This window comes from Physeter macrocephalus, chromosome 16 (assembly GCF_002837175.3).
Source record: "Physeter macrocephalus isolate SW-GA chromosome 16, ASM283717v5, whole genome shotgun sequence".
Lineage (NCBI taxonomy): Eukaryota > Metazoa > Chordata > Mammalia > Artiodactyla > Physeteridae > Physeter > Physeter macrocephalus.
In genome coordinates, this window is record NC_041229.1 from 59,470,522 (window position 1) to 59,485,324 (window position 14,803).

Genomic DNA, 14,803 nt, shown 5'->3' on the forward strand with positions numbered 1-14,803 from the left:
ATTAATATGTTAATTTATGCAAAACTACTTAGAAAAATGGTAAATCCCTATATAAAATTTTGTTTATAAAATTTTTCAATTTTTCTCAATAATGAGACACTATCAAACCCCTTCATTTGCAGCAACTTTTTTTTTTTCAAGAATGCTTTCTTAGGCACACTCCTTTGTGGGTTTGTTTGTTTGTTTGTTTGTTTGTTTGTTTTGTTTTTAATTTTTTTCTTTTTCTAAAATTTATTTATTTATTTTTTGGCTGCATTGGGTCTTTGTTGCAGCGCGCAGGCTTCTCATTGCAGTGGCTTCTCTTGTTGCGGAGCACAGGCCCTAGAATGCACGGGCTTCGTTGCAGTGCGTGGGATCAGTAGTTGTGTCGCGGGCTCTAGAGCGCAGGCTCCGTAGTTGTGGCGCACCGGCTTAGTTGCTCCGCAGCATGTGGGATCTTCCCGGACCACGGATTGAACCTGTGTCCCCTGCATCGGCAGGCAGATCCTTAACCACTGTGCCACCAGGGAAGTCCCCGCAGCAACTTTATTAAATGTGACATCTTGATCTAAGAAAGTGATATGTTTCTTTAATTTTCAACTAAAGAATGCATTCACTCAGTTCAAACAAAACAAATATTGAAAGGTAAACAGTGAAGAGACTCTCTCTCATTAACTCTATTAAACAACCATCATTCATGGTTTCTTCATCTTTCCAGATAACTGTATGCATATACAAGCCCTAAAAGCCGTGTGTTCTTTTTTCTTTCTCTACACACAAAAGGCTACATACTTGTACACATATTTCTAGCTTTCTTCTGCAGATTTCCTGAAAGTCTTTTCACACCAATACACAAAAAGCTTACTTGTTCTGTTCACAGCCATAATTTATTTAACCATTTCCCTATGAATATACATTTAGGTCATTTCCAATCTTTGGATATTGATTTGTTGATTTTTAAAGAGCTGAAATGAATGAAAACATCAATTCTTTCTTCATTATGAGGTTTAAACTATTTAACAAAACAATAATGTCTGACTGTACCTCAGATTCAACAAGTCTGATTTAAAAAGGACAGGGATCTGTTGGTACCCAGTGAAAGATTTCCCCCCTGATCTCAGGGTTCAACTCTCATGTAATTTGGCTTCTTGCTCCTCGTTTTGATTTTGTTACCGTCTCCGTCCCCCTGCAGCAGGCAGTGTTGCAGAGGCCAATGAGGTTCCAGAGGTAGTTTGAACTGCAGACCTCTGTGGACTATCACCTCTTTACTACATGCACTGTGTTCCTTTTAATACAAGCTAACTTCTGAATCAGGGGTAGATCTGGTGGGCATGATAGGAAGGAGCCAGACTGAAATGAGAAAGGCCTCAATCTTACCTCAGAAGTCCTGAGTTCTAGTTCTGACCAACATTTCCTAGCTGCGTAACCTAAAGCAAGTCATATAGTCTCTCTGAGCCTGTTTCCTCATCTGTAAAATGGGAATAATCAGAGTATCTATTCAGACTCCTTGTACAAATGAAGCATGATAACATATGTAAAGCCCTGAGCACAATGCTGGCTCATAGCACACATGAAAAAAATGGTAGCATGTTTTATTAGTAGAGCTTGGAAGGGTGAGCAGGACTCACAAAGAAGAAAGGAAAGGAACAGCATTCCAAGAGGCGGAACAGCACGTACAACTAGCAGAATTTACAGTGTGAACCCTCAGAGCCAGCCATGGGAGGAGGCAGAGCAAGGATTGTCGACCCAATTTTGTAGTTGAGGAAACTAAGACCCGGAAAGGGGCAATGACTCACGCCCATCTCCCATCAATGTACGTGGAGGCAGGGGAGGAATTCAAAGCCCTGAGGAGGAGCTGCCAGGGCTAAAATTCCTGGGTTATGAATTTGTGGGTTAATACTTGGTTGTGCAGCTGGAATGTGGTAGGAATGTGAAAGGGGGAACTTCCGGAAGTGGTGGCCCTTTTCAGGACATAAGCTGCCCATGGATGCTGGACTGACAGAGCAAACAGGTGTGGCATGGGGCTCCTGGACCTCAGGAAAGGGGTTGGGGGGTCTTGGGACCATGGTTGGGGCTAAAAGAGAAGCACTGGTCTTGAGAGGAGGCTGCAGGCACATCAAGGCTGGGGGCTGACAGGAGCAAGGGAAGTCTCAGAAGTCGTTGGAAATGCCAGACACAGCTCGTCATGGGTCTCACTGGACGTCTGCCAGCTGCTAAGGCTTCTGAGGCCACAGGCAGAGGCTGGGAGAGGGGGGAGGAGTCGGGAGAGGAAGAGGAGGAAGCAAGTGTTCTTCCAGACACACTCTAATGAAGGGCTCTTTGACCTCTCCTGGAGCCAGGTAGATGGGGCCTGGCTCCTGGGCCCAGCTCTGAGCCCGCAGCCCTCTCCTCCCTTCTCCCAAGCCTGTCTTCCCTCGCCCTCAGTGACACCACACTGCTCTGCTGCACATCTTACTCCTCTGGCTGCTCCTCCTCAGTCTTATCCCTGGGCATCTCTTCTTCCCTCCTTTAACTGATGGCCCCAGCCCAAACCCTCTTCTCTATCTTCTCTCTTCCATTAAGCAAACTCACTTCCCTATGGCCTAGAAAACTGAACATTAAGTTGGTAAGTTCCCCAAATCTGTGTCTCCAGCCAGCTGTCAACCACAGGTGATGGGATATTATTTTATTAAAGAGCCACCAATTTTCTCTGAATTGATGTGGGTGCAATGATCAAACCACTTGGCAAAGCTCATCGGAGTAGGCATTTCCAGGGGTTGGAGCACAGTCTCCACGGAAATCAGATGAGGCTCTGCATACTATCTGGGGGCAGTGGATGGACCAGGCAAGAAGGCTGAGGACCGGGGAGAGGATGCTGGGGAGAAGTCAGGGCCATCAAGACAACCCCCACTCCCCAACTTCAACACAGATTCCTGTCCTCTGCCCACCCTGGAGAACCAGGGCTCAGCCTATTGGGAGTAAATGGGCCTCCTCTTCCCCTGTAGCAGATGTTGGAGCAGGTCCCTGCTCATGACCCTCAGCACTCATTATTCCCTACGCCCCGACAGCTTCTCACTGACGGTACCTGGGACTCTGCCTGGGAGCTTTCTCTGGCCGTCTGGAGCACATTTGGCCAGAAGGGCCAGAAAATTTGAGGACCAGCTTTTAACCAATGACAACTAGAGTTGCTAGATAAATGCTCCAGATTCCTTGCCTCTCAGGTGGGAAATCTCTAAGGCATGTTCTGTGCTGCCTCCTAGAGGTTCCCAATGGGATTGACCCCCAGGGATAATCTGTTCATTGACCACTGTTGGGCTGTACCTCACAGGCCTACAGAGGCCTGTGCTTGCCCAGCTTCAAGACCGAAGAAAAAGCCGAGAGTCAGCGACAAAGACATCAATGGTTTAATGGATGGGGGAGCTTACATGTCTGAAGCAAAGTCCTGGAGCAACCGTGGGGCAGGACATGGCAGCAGTCTTCACTCCCAGGGGTTAGAAGGGGATTGACATCAGGTTGGCTCATCGGTTACCAAGGAAACTAAAAGAGGGGCACACCCCTCACTTCCCCTTTGATAAGAACAAGTACCAGCTCGGGCCTGGGACAAGTAGGTAGGAAGGTCAGTCATGTGAGTAGGGTGTAGGCGAGGCAGGCACTGGTCGGGCAGGGGATGTAAAGAGAACAAGAGAACAGCCACCTTGAGTGGCCCGACCATACAACCACCCTGAACTGGCTTCCTTCCTTTCCCTGTCTTACTTCCCCAGGCCCTTAGTGATGCTTTCAGGATCATCTCAGAAATTAACTACTTGCACTTGATTCCTTGCCCCAGCGTTGGCTTCTGGGGGAACCCAAACCAAGATAACCCTCTGTCTCCCTCACATTCACATCCAAACTGCCTAAATCCTGCTGATTCTACTTCCTAAAAAGCCCCCGCAATCCCCCTTCTAATCAGTTCCTCACTTATCACCCCTCCCCCATCCCTACCAGCTTGGCCACCTGCCTGGACTACTGGCCCTCACTGGTCCCCTGCCTCCTCTTCTGCCCCTCCTCACAGCAGCTGGGACCAGCAAACTTTCTAAGACATTACTCTGATTATGCCCCTCCCCTGTTTATACCCTTCCATGGCTCCCATCGCCCTGAGGATAAACTAAGCTTCCCAGCCTGACATTCAAGGCCCTGCAAGACCTCGTCCCTCCCGCCTCTTCAGGCTTGTCTGTCCCACTCCTCCCTTCCACTGGACTCTCCCACAGAACTGAGACACACAAGGTTCCCAGAATTTGCCATGTTCTCCCTCACTTCCAGGTCTTTGCAAGCTGCCCGCTCCCCTGATTTCACCCAGATGACCCTAGTTGTTCTTAAACACCAGCTAAGGACTTGTACCCTGACTTCCCCTGTGCCCATGTCTCCAGGCTGGGCAGGGGCCCCTCCGGGTTCCTGTGCCTCAGTGCACATCTCTGCATCCCTCTACCAACAACATCCTGGCTTATCCCCTCTCCAAACCAGACACTTCTTGAGGGCACTAGCCATGGACAATTCATCTTTGTATCCCCGGTGCCCTGACCACGCTTGGGCACATAGAGAGGGTCAGAGAAGAGATGAATGATAATGATGACTCTAAATCCCCAAAGAGACCTATATTCATTCCTTCATTTAGTTATTATAGAGCACTGTGCCAAGTGTGGAGAAAACAGGGCTGGTGAACCACAGACACAGTGCCTGTGTTCGTAGGCAGTGTTCCAGACACTGTTCTGGAACAGTGCCTCACCTCTGCTGGTGAGGGAGCGATGTGGAGAGAGAAGACATCAGGCCAGAGTGATCGGGTGCATCAGAGGCCAACACTGAGGCCTTGGGAGCCCAGAGGAGTCCCTGGGTGCTGTCTGATGGGGAGGGGGACAGAGAAGGCTTCTGAGAGGAGGTGCCTCCTCTCTGTGCTGGCCCTGATCACCCTTTGTCTTTGCAAAGCATGTGGGGGGCTGGGGAGTCAGGGGAGAAGCAGGGTCTATTACTGTGTCCCCTATAATCTCACCTCCTCCTTCCCGTCAAAGCTGACCTCTACCCGGTTGGTCATTCCCATTCATGTCTTTATACATAAGTATAGTATTATTTTGCATGTTTTAAAACGTTATGTTCATAGTATCATACTGTGTGTATCCTCCCATATACTTCTTTTTTCAGTTCCATTATAGTTGTGAGATTTAGCTTTGTCCATGTGCTGCTCTAGTCCATTCATTTTTGTCCGTTGTATAGTATTCCATTACATGTTTATACAGTCATCCCTTAACATAGCCCATTCCTAATAGTAAATCTGTAGATAGTAAAAGCTCATATTACAGAATTTTATCTGGGAAAAATAATAATATGTTGCCAGCTCATCCAAAACCTTCAGCTAATTTCACCCCAATATCATTGAAATTCTTTAAAACTATTAATGATCGCCAAGGATTTCTGCACAGTATAAAGTTGTGTTGTCCCAATGGTATCTACTAGCCACATGAGGCTATTTAAGTTTAAATGTAAATGAATTCGAAGTTAAAAATTTCAGGTCCTCAGTTGCACTAGACGCATTTCAAGTGCTCAGTAGCCACATACAGCTGAAGGCTATCATATCACATTGGACAGCAGACGTAGGATATTTCCATCATTGCATAAAGCTCTAAAGCATTTAAAACACTGATTACTTCATTATCTAACACTGAATGAGCTCTTTTTTAAAAAATATATTTTAATATTTATTTATTTGGTTGCACCAGGTCTTAGTTGCAGCTTGCGGGCTCCTTAGTTGTGGCATGCACGTGGGATCTAGTTCCCTGATTAGGGATGGAACCCGGGCCCCCTGCATTGGGAGCTCGGAGTCTTATCCTCTGTGCCACCAGGGAAGTCCCCTGCATGGGCTCTTTTTGTTTGTTTGTTTGTTTTCTCACATGTAGGACAGTTCCTGTGTGTGATGGAGGAGGATACATGCCTGGCTAAGCTTACATCTTTCACGTGTCCAGCCCTCTCAATGAGCTTTATTACTTCCACATTTTATTCTAATGTGTGGGCTTTCTTAAGCCTCTCAGGCTCAGGCATTCCCACTTTCTTAGAAGACATTTTCGCTTAACAATGAGGGGAAGATGGTAACAATTACGTACCAAATAAGTTTAAGGAACACAAGCATGAGGTGCGAGCCTATCCTATCGGGAGAACAGAGGAGTTACCACCACAGCTTACTCCACATCCTCTCACCCAGACTTGTGCTGGGGAGCACCTGCAGGTTTGTTAAGTCAGGTTTTCTACTAGTAAAAAGTTTTGAAAGTCATTGTAACAATTATCGGGAGAGTGAGAGTTCAGATAGAAAGGGACACCTGAATGAAAATGTATTTTTCCATTCTCTTATTGATGGATATTTAGATTGTTCCCAATGTTTTGCTTTAGATAAAATGCTGTGATGTACATTTTTCTACACCTGCTGAAGTTTCTCCGGGTTATTTATGCTGGGGTGGAATAACTCTTTTAGATGATGTGCATCTTCAACTACTAGATATTGACAAATTGTTCTTCAACTTGGTATGTTCAATTTCTAGTCCCACCCACAGTGTATAAAATTTCCCATCTCTCCACACCCTCAACAAAGTTGGTATTATCAAACTCTTTAATTTTTACTAATCTGATGTGTGTGAAATGGTATTTACTTGAAATTTGGGGGTCTACTTGAAATTTCCCTGATTGATTGTGAGGTTGAACATATTTTCATATGTGTATGGGCCGTGCTTGCTTTCTTTTCTGTGAAATGCCTACTCATGTTTTTTGCTCATTTTTCTATTAGGTTGTTTGGTTTTTTCTTATTGGTATATAGGAGTTATTTATATATGCTGAATAAGATTCCTTGTCTGTTAACATGTTGTAATACCTCCTCTCAGTTTGTGGTGTTCTTTTTTTTTTAGTATTTTGTTTTTTGTTTTTAAATATGTATCTATTTAGGCTGCACAGGGTCTTAGTTGAGGCATGCGGGATCTTCGTTGCCATGTGAAGGATCTTCATTGCGGCATGTGGGATCTTTTAGTTGCGGCATGAGAACTCTTAGTTGCAACATGCATGTGGGATCTAGTTCCCTGACCAGGGATCGAACCTGGTCCCCCTGCATTGGGAGCATGGAGTCTTAGCCACTGGACCACCAGGGAAGTCCCTTTTAGTATTTTGGATTGATAGAACTTTTAAATTTTTATTATACTTGAGTTTATCACTTTTTTTCTTTATGATTTTTTGTTGTTGTTGTTTATGTTTTTGTTTAAGAAATCCTCCTTAATCCTTGCACATAGTAGGAATTCAATAAATGATTGTTGAATACAAGCTGCGATGGGAGCTGAAAGGAGAGGCTGGTTGTCTGAGTGTTGCAGGTGTTGGGCTAAGGTGACAGGGGCTGACGGTGTTGTCGTGAAGATGAGGGCATGGGGGAGATTACTGTAGAGAAGAGGGCACTTCAGTCATCAGAGGGGAGAAGTCCAGGGAGCAATAGGTCTGAGGTGCAGGAGAAAGGCTGAGCTGGAGGTGGGAACTGTGAGTGTCCAGCACACAGAGGTAATTTAAGGAGAGCCACTGCCCTCCCCCCAGGGAGAATGTGCTGAGTGAGCAGAGAAGACAAGGGTGGGACAGAGCCCTGAGAGGAATCTGGGAAGCAGGAGGAGAAGGGTGCTGTGGAGGCCACACGGGGAGTTCTTGACAGTATCCATCGACTGACTTCCTGGGCAGTCCTTCAGGGGCACGGAGGTCACTGGGTCCTTAGAGGAGCCATCTTGGGGATGCTCTGGGAGCAGAGACTAGATAAATGGGCTGAGGACTGCAGAGGAGGCAACTCTTCTGAGACCACCGGCAGTGAAGGGAAGAGAGGGGGCAGTGCCTGGAGAGGGGGGCTCCAAGGCTTAAGAAGACACTGGAGCATGTTCACAGGCCGGCAGGGGTGGAGACGAGGATTCCCAAGGGCGTGGGGACCTGGCTGCAGAAGCAGAGAGCAGCTCTGGGCACTGCTGGGGCCTTCACCTCAGATAAAAGAAGAGCCACCTCTTGGGGGGGGGAATGCTGAGCAGAGAGGTCGGGGGCAGGAACTTAAGTGAGCCCCCTCCACTGAGCCTGGCCTCAGTCCTAATGTCTGCCTAGCACAGGTAAGAACCAGTGAGCATTTGGTGAGTGAATTTTCTTGGTCAGTCAGGTAGCAGGTGGGGCTGGGGTGTCAGTGAGTTAGAGCTTGTGGAGAGGGAAGGTTTGGAAAAGCTACCATGAAGGGAGAGAAGAGCTTCCCTATGTGAGGGTTTCTAGGGGCCCAAGTCCGTTGAGTCACAGGCAAACACCTTCTCCCCTCAAAGGACTGGCCGCAACCATTTCCCCTTGAACCAGCCAAGGCCTCAAGGCCCCCTGGGTCAGGCGAAGTGGGTATGACAACAGCCCATGACACCAAATATCCCTGGCTCTGTCCTCCAGTCTCCACCTCCCACATCCTCCCTGGGCCAGCGGCCATCATCTTTTCCCAGACTGTAGAACAGCCTCCTAGCTGGGCACCTACTGCTACCTTTCCCTTCCTACCCATTCCTTATTCTCCAGCCAGCAGCTGGAGAGATTGATTAAAATGATATTTGATATACAAATACCGAATCATTATGCTGTACACCCGAAACTGATATGACATTATATGTCAGCTATACCCCAATTTTAAAACAAGATATTTGATTATGTCACTCTGCTGCTCTAAATGTTTTGGTGACTCCCACGGCTCTTTGGACAAAAGCCAAAGACCTGACTTCGGGCTGTCTGGGCTGGCTGCTGCCGCTCCTTCAGGCCCATCTCCCACCATGCCTCCTGGCTCGTGGGGCACCTCCCACTCTGGCTGTGCTTCATTTCCTGGAACATGCCAAGCCCTTTCCTGTCTCACCCTCTTCAAGATTCCCCTGCCTGGGACTCTCTTCTCCCTCACCATCACCTGGCTGAGGCCAACTCCTCACTCTGGTCTCAGCTTAAAGGGCACTTCCTCTGGGAAATCTTCCCAAATCTTACTATTTATTTATTTATTTATTTGGCTGAGCCACGCGGCATGCGGGATCCTAGTTCCTCGACTGAGGATTGAACCCATGCCCCCTGCAGTGGAAGCATGGAGTCCTAACCACTGGACCGCCAGGGAATTCTCCCAAATCTTACAATTTAAACTAGATTCCTTCCCCCTCCCACCCCCATTATAATCTCTCCTCTAACCCTTCACTTTTCCTTCTTAGCACTTACCACAATGTGTAATTCTGTATTAATTTATGTGACTATTTATTTAACATCTGGGGCTTCCACCAGATTATAAACTCCATGAGGCCAGCGCTATCTGGACTGTCCTATTGACTTGGATCTGCAGTCCTAGCACAGAACCTGCCACAGAATAGGAACTCAACAACTGTTGATTAAAAGCTGCAGCGGTAGCCAAGAGGAGGGGCTGGCTTGTCTGAGGGCTACTGGTCAGAGGAGGTTTCAGAGATGAGGGAATTAGAGGCCACTGTCCATAAGAGAGCTTAGGAGATAGAAGGAAGAGGAGTGACAGGAGGAATGCTGACATTGATGAGCACCAATTATGTGACAGGCACTGTCTCATTATACCATCCCAGTATCACTCCCACCCCCACCCCCCATCTTTAGTAGGATGTCCAGCTAGCTGGGTGACCTGGGGTAAAATAATCCCCCTGAACGTCAGTTTCTTAATCTGTAAAATGGATTTGTGACACCAAGATCCTGGGGTTGTTATGAGAATCAGGGAGCAGTGTACAGTATAGAAAGTGCCGCCGATCCATGCTTTAGGGGTACTTGAGCTCTGGAGTCAGACTGTCTGAGTTCAAACCTCAGGTCTGCCACTTACCAGCTGTGTGACCTTGGACAAGTCACTTCATCTCTCTGTGCTTGGGTTTTGCCACCTGTAATATAGGGATAATAATACTTCTGGAATTGCTATGAGGATTAAATGAGGTAATGTATTAAAACACCTAGTACGATGCCTGGCACATAGTAGGTGCTCAAGAAATAGCATTTATTTTTATCCCTCCCTCCCCACCACCATTCCAGAATTGCAGAATGTCAGAGCTGGAAAGTCGGAATCACCACTTAAGCCCCCCACCCCACCCCAGGCCCCAATACAATGGGGGAAACTGCGGCCAAGCGAAGGTAGAAGAGGTTAGGGAATCTGGGCTGGAGTCCAGGGCTCCTGGGTTCCAGTCCAGAGCACCGGTCCCAGACACCTGCGGCCTCTTCCAGAACTATCACCTCTCCCGGGTTCCCCAGCGGCTGTCAGTCCAGCCGGGTCCCGCCTGGGCGGGAGCGGGAGTCCAGCTCCGGCTTGGAGGCCGCCAGGCCACACCACCTCCCCACCCCTTTGCTTTTGCGGCGCGAGGAGCGGGGACGCCCGGGGTCTGAGCTGCAGCCGCTGCCTGCCGCCGGTGCGGAGCTTCGGTTTCGGTTTCGCCTCCCAGCGCCGGAGCGAATGGCGTCCCCGGCCCGGCGGCTGCGCGCTCCAGGTGAGGACTGTGGAGGGTGGGGGGGACCGAGGGGCAGGCGGTGCCGGGGTGAGCGGGTACAGGGCAGCTCTGCCCACGCCAGGCTCTCGTTGCGGGCCCCAGGTGGGGTTCCCCGGGGGGAGTGAGTGTGTATGTGGGGTAAGGAGTGTGGTGGGTGTGTCGTGGGCAGTGTGTAGGAGATTAGTGTGGGCAATGTGTGTGTACTGGGTTGTATACAGTTAGTGTGTGATGTGTGCTAGGTGTGTCGAGTGTGACCAATGAATTGTGGTGTCGTCCGCGTGCAAGAAGTGTGGTACCTACCTATAGCCATGACTGACTGTGCCAGGGTAACCCCGGGGGTTCCACGTGTGTGCCCAGGGTGCGTGCCCACTGTGTGGTGGGAGCAATCACACGATGGTGCATGCATGCATGTGGTGCCTGCTGTGAGATGTGTGTTCTGTGTGTGGCACATCCATGGCTCTGTGTAGTGTGCTGAGCCAAATAATGGAAGACAAGAAGCATTTGTGCAGCTCTTACTATGACAGAACATTTCCCATGAAATGTTCGCTAGGGTGGTTCTGACTTTTCCACCCAGCACCCCTAAGGGCTTGGGAGAGTGAAAGCTCACCCTGGACCTGGGTGGAGGAAGTACAGCTAGTCCCACGCTCACCCTCCCACAGGCACGCATGGGTGTGCGCGGGTACACACACACGAAGATTCTTTGAAGTCTCATTGTTTAATCTTCAAAATCCATGTAGATTTTGCATTCCTCTCTGTAATATTTTTGCATTTGTTTTAATGTAAAAATATTGTTCTGCTAAGTTCCCATCCAGTGAGTTGACTCAAGGCTTGGTGATGAGCTGGGTTCATCCTGAGCTGGGGGCCCTTCGGCACCTGTAAAGTAGGAGGACTCCCCTGCCTGTCCTCCAAACTGAGATAGCAGGACTTAGACCTCCTGGGGGAGTGTGGCAGCATGTCTGGTGTGTGCTGTGTGTGCAGGTGTGTAGCCGAGTTGTGTGGTGGGAAGCTGGAGTTGTGTATGGCCATGTGCACTGTGTGTGAAGGAAGGGGTCACAGGGGCTTGGGGATGTGTCCTACATGGGAGAACTGTGGTGGGGTCTGTCTGTCATTTCTAGTGCAGGGGCAGGGAAGCTGGGCTTCTCAGGAGGAGCTGTGACCATCAATGAGGTTCTCACCTTTTCTTCACTGACTGGGCAGGAAGAGGCTGCAGGACCCCAGGGGACCATGGTGAAGGGGGTTCCTATAGCAAGCCACCACCTGGGACTGTCAAGGTGGTTATGTTATCCAAGCCTGGTTTAAATCCCACCTCTGGCACTCTCTACATGTAGGACGTAGGGCAAAACCTTTCTGTGCCTCAGTTTCTTCCTCTGTAAAATGGAGACATTAATAGTATTCGCCTTGTAGGGTTATTGTGAGGATTGACTGAGTTCCTAGCTATAAAGTGCTTGGCATATAACAACCCTTAACATGTTGTAAAACTATAATGACAGTGATGGAGCCGCCACATAAGTGGTCCCTTCCTGCTCTAAGAACTCTCGGTTTCCACAGACCCAGTGATTTCCCATGAGCTGGGCAGCTGGGAATCTGAGAGTCTCCCACTTAAGTATGTCTGAAGGATCCATTCCTGTCCCCAACCTCTATCGCTGTTGAACTCTCAGTGACTCTCTGGCTCCTGGGAAGATGCAGTCTGAAAGGAGAAGAAGATGTTGAGTCTCTGGCAAGGTCTGGGATGGGGCGTGGGAGAGAGGCTGAAGGGAGAGCTGCCAGGGCAGCCATGGGGCTTGGATGGAAGCCTCTTTCCTGACAAACATGGGAGGAACAGAAAAATGCTGGCCTGTGCCCTCGAGTGTGTACGCGTGTGTTTGTGTGTGTGTGTGTGTGTGTGTTTGGGGACTGTCAGGGGCAGGGGCAGGAGTGCCCTCTGCCTGGAATGAGGAAAGTTAAGAAGAGTAGGATTAGGGATGTGTGGTCCTTGGGCCAAAGCAGGCCCTGGAAGTTAGAGGAATGCTGCAACATCAGAGTTAGAGCAGGTGGGTCTGAGCTCCAGACCAAAGCAAACCAGGAGACCCCTCAGGCTGGGCTTCGTTTTGGGGGAGAAATATTTGCATTGGCAGAGCAAGAGCCCTTGTTCCTGGTGACTTCATTGGGTCAGTTTAGAGAAAGTGCCCAGAGGCCTTGGAGAAGGAGGGGACATAGAAGGCAGTGTCTAGAGCTGTGGAAACATATTTAGGGAGGACACCTAAATATATCCACCTTGGTGGCGGGGTGCTGTGATGGGCTGGCAGCGAGGCTTGGGTTAGGGGAGTGGCAGACCACTGTCCCCACTGTCCCCAGGCAGGGAGTGCTTTGGCCCCAGAGGCCCTGGATGCTGCTCCAGGAGATCTGGAGGACAGAGCCCTGTTGGGCAGCAGAAGGCCTGGGCCAGCCACCACTGGCTGGGTGACAAGGCCAGTTCTCTCTTCTCAGCTGTCAGAGAGGGGGGGATGGAGTAATGTTGGCATCATTTCTGTCCCTGATTTCCTTTGATCCATAATTCCAGCTATAATTATTTATGATTCTACAGCCCTAGCCCTAAGAGTCTATAATCAAACATTCTAAAAGTCTATAATCCAAACTCCAACTTTCTATTCTCCAGCTATAACATTCCCTGATTCCAGCTCAAGTGTTCAAGGATTCTGACCAGTCTGGCAGTCTGACACTTTCAAGTTTATAAACTACCAGGAAAGGTATACTAGAAGTCACTTCTGCAGCTATTTGAGAAGCCCCCAGGAAAGGGCCCTCCACAGCCAGTCACAAGCACTGGAGCTGCTCCTATGTGTTGAGGGAATGTCCTTGGTCCATGGCCATATGCTGCCTGGGAGGGCTGACAGTGAACCCAGAGGTTCCTCCTCATCGGGGCCATGGAGGTGCTTGGAGTAGCTCTTGGTTCAGGGGAAGGCGTCTCAGGAGAGGAAATGGTTCAGATCCCGGGTTGTCATCATTCCCCACAGGATGAAGGAATTGTGGGATCACTGGGCTCTTGGAGGGGACACGAAGAGGAAGAAGGGAAAGAACAAGAAATGGGGCTGAGGAGACCCCAAAGGCAAACTTCATTCTGTCTGAGAGACTCTCCAAGCACCTTAGGTTGTAGAAAAAATTCCTGTGGTGTTAGTAAGAACAGCGCCTTTAATGCGCAGTCATGTTTGAACTCAGCATGGGCTGGCAAGCGGAGAGCTGAGGGCCAGTCCCCGCTTCAGCTGTGTGACTTTGGACAAGTCACTTCCCCTTTCCAGGCCTCACTTTCCTCCTCTGGCAATCTAGCACACAGGACTAAAACTCCCTGACCTCTCTCTCTGACCACTGGGGACATCATCACTGTCATGGAGACCCGGTCCTTGGACAAGTCTATAAACATTAGTCAAATGAGGGAGGAGGGAATGAACAAATGAATGATCAGATGAAAAGATGTGAAAATATAGCCTAAGGCACCATGATTATGAGCCCCTTCCCTCCTCCCCTCTCAGCCTCAGCCCACATGTGAGAAACTGGTCTCAGAACTTAAAGAACTGCCGGGTGGGGTGGAGGGGTGGGGGCGGTTTCCTTCGGCACAGACCTGGATTGGTGGAGAGTTTAAGAGATTGGGAGGTGGGAACTCCTTGGGTGTCACCGTTTGCCCTGCAGCATTTCCACTGCCAGCCCTGCCCTGAGCCCTGGGCAGCAGGCCTGCTGATTCACAAGGCTCTCCCTGATTATTTCCCCATGATCACCCCCCAGCCCCTGAGCTAATGATTAAAGGAAGGAACTGTAGCTTCAGGGGCAGTGGCTCTGGAGGCTGGGATGGTAAGCAGGAGCCCCCAAGAGATTGGTGGAAGAGTAGAGCCAGAAGGGTCCTGAGCCCCCAGGCCATGTGAGGCAGGGTGAGGGGGGGAGTGGCCCAGGTCTGAGCAGCTGTTGGCATGAATGAAAACGGGGGGGCAGGTAGCACACACTCACCAGGCACCTGCTGTGTGAGGCATTGTGCCCAATTCTTGCCTGTGTGCTCTCTGTCCTTCAGCCACCTGGCAGGAAGGAGGGGTTTGGGTGTATCCTGGGCTTCTTCCTCATTTCTCCTTAATCCCCATTTCCCCCTATTCCCCATTTCCCCCAATCAGTTATCAAGCCCCACTGAACCTGCCTTCCAAATATCTCTCTAGTGGTCCCCTTGTCTCCAGCCCTGTGACTCTGGCCCAGCTCTGGAATCTTCAAAGCCTCCCCACCTCCCACCTTTTACTTTGGCTGCCAGGAAGCTCAATCACCATCTTAGTCTAGGTTTCTGCTGCTGTTTTACTACTCTGCCTCTAATGGGATCATGTGGC

At 49.5% G+C, this 14,803-nt stretch overlaps 1 protein-coding gene across 4 annotated transcripts in view; it reads left to right on the top strand.

Moving 5' to 3' along the window:
* Window positions 1–1,569: 1,569 nt before the first annotated feature.
* Window positions 1,570–14,803, top strand: part of P2RY6 (pyrimidinergic receptor P2Y6) — a 46,976-nt gene continuing 33,742 nt past the window's right edge. For 3 of the 4 annotated variants that reach the window (XR_008615356.1, XM_007108943.4, XM_007108944.4), the window contains exon 1: window positions 1,570–1,990. The gene's annotated coding sequence lies outside the window, so the exon portion shown is untranslated. Of the gene's footprint in view, window positions 1,991–10,422; window positions 10,470–14,803 lie in introns of those variants that run through there. The other variant, XM_055078651.1, reaches the window with a different exon arrangement.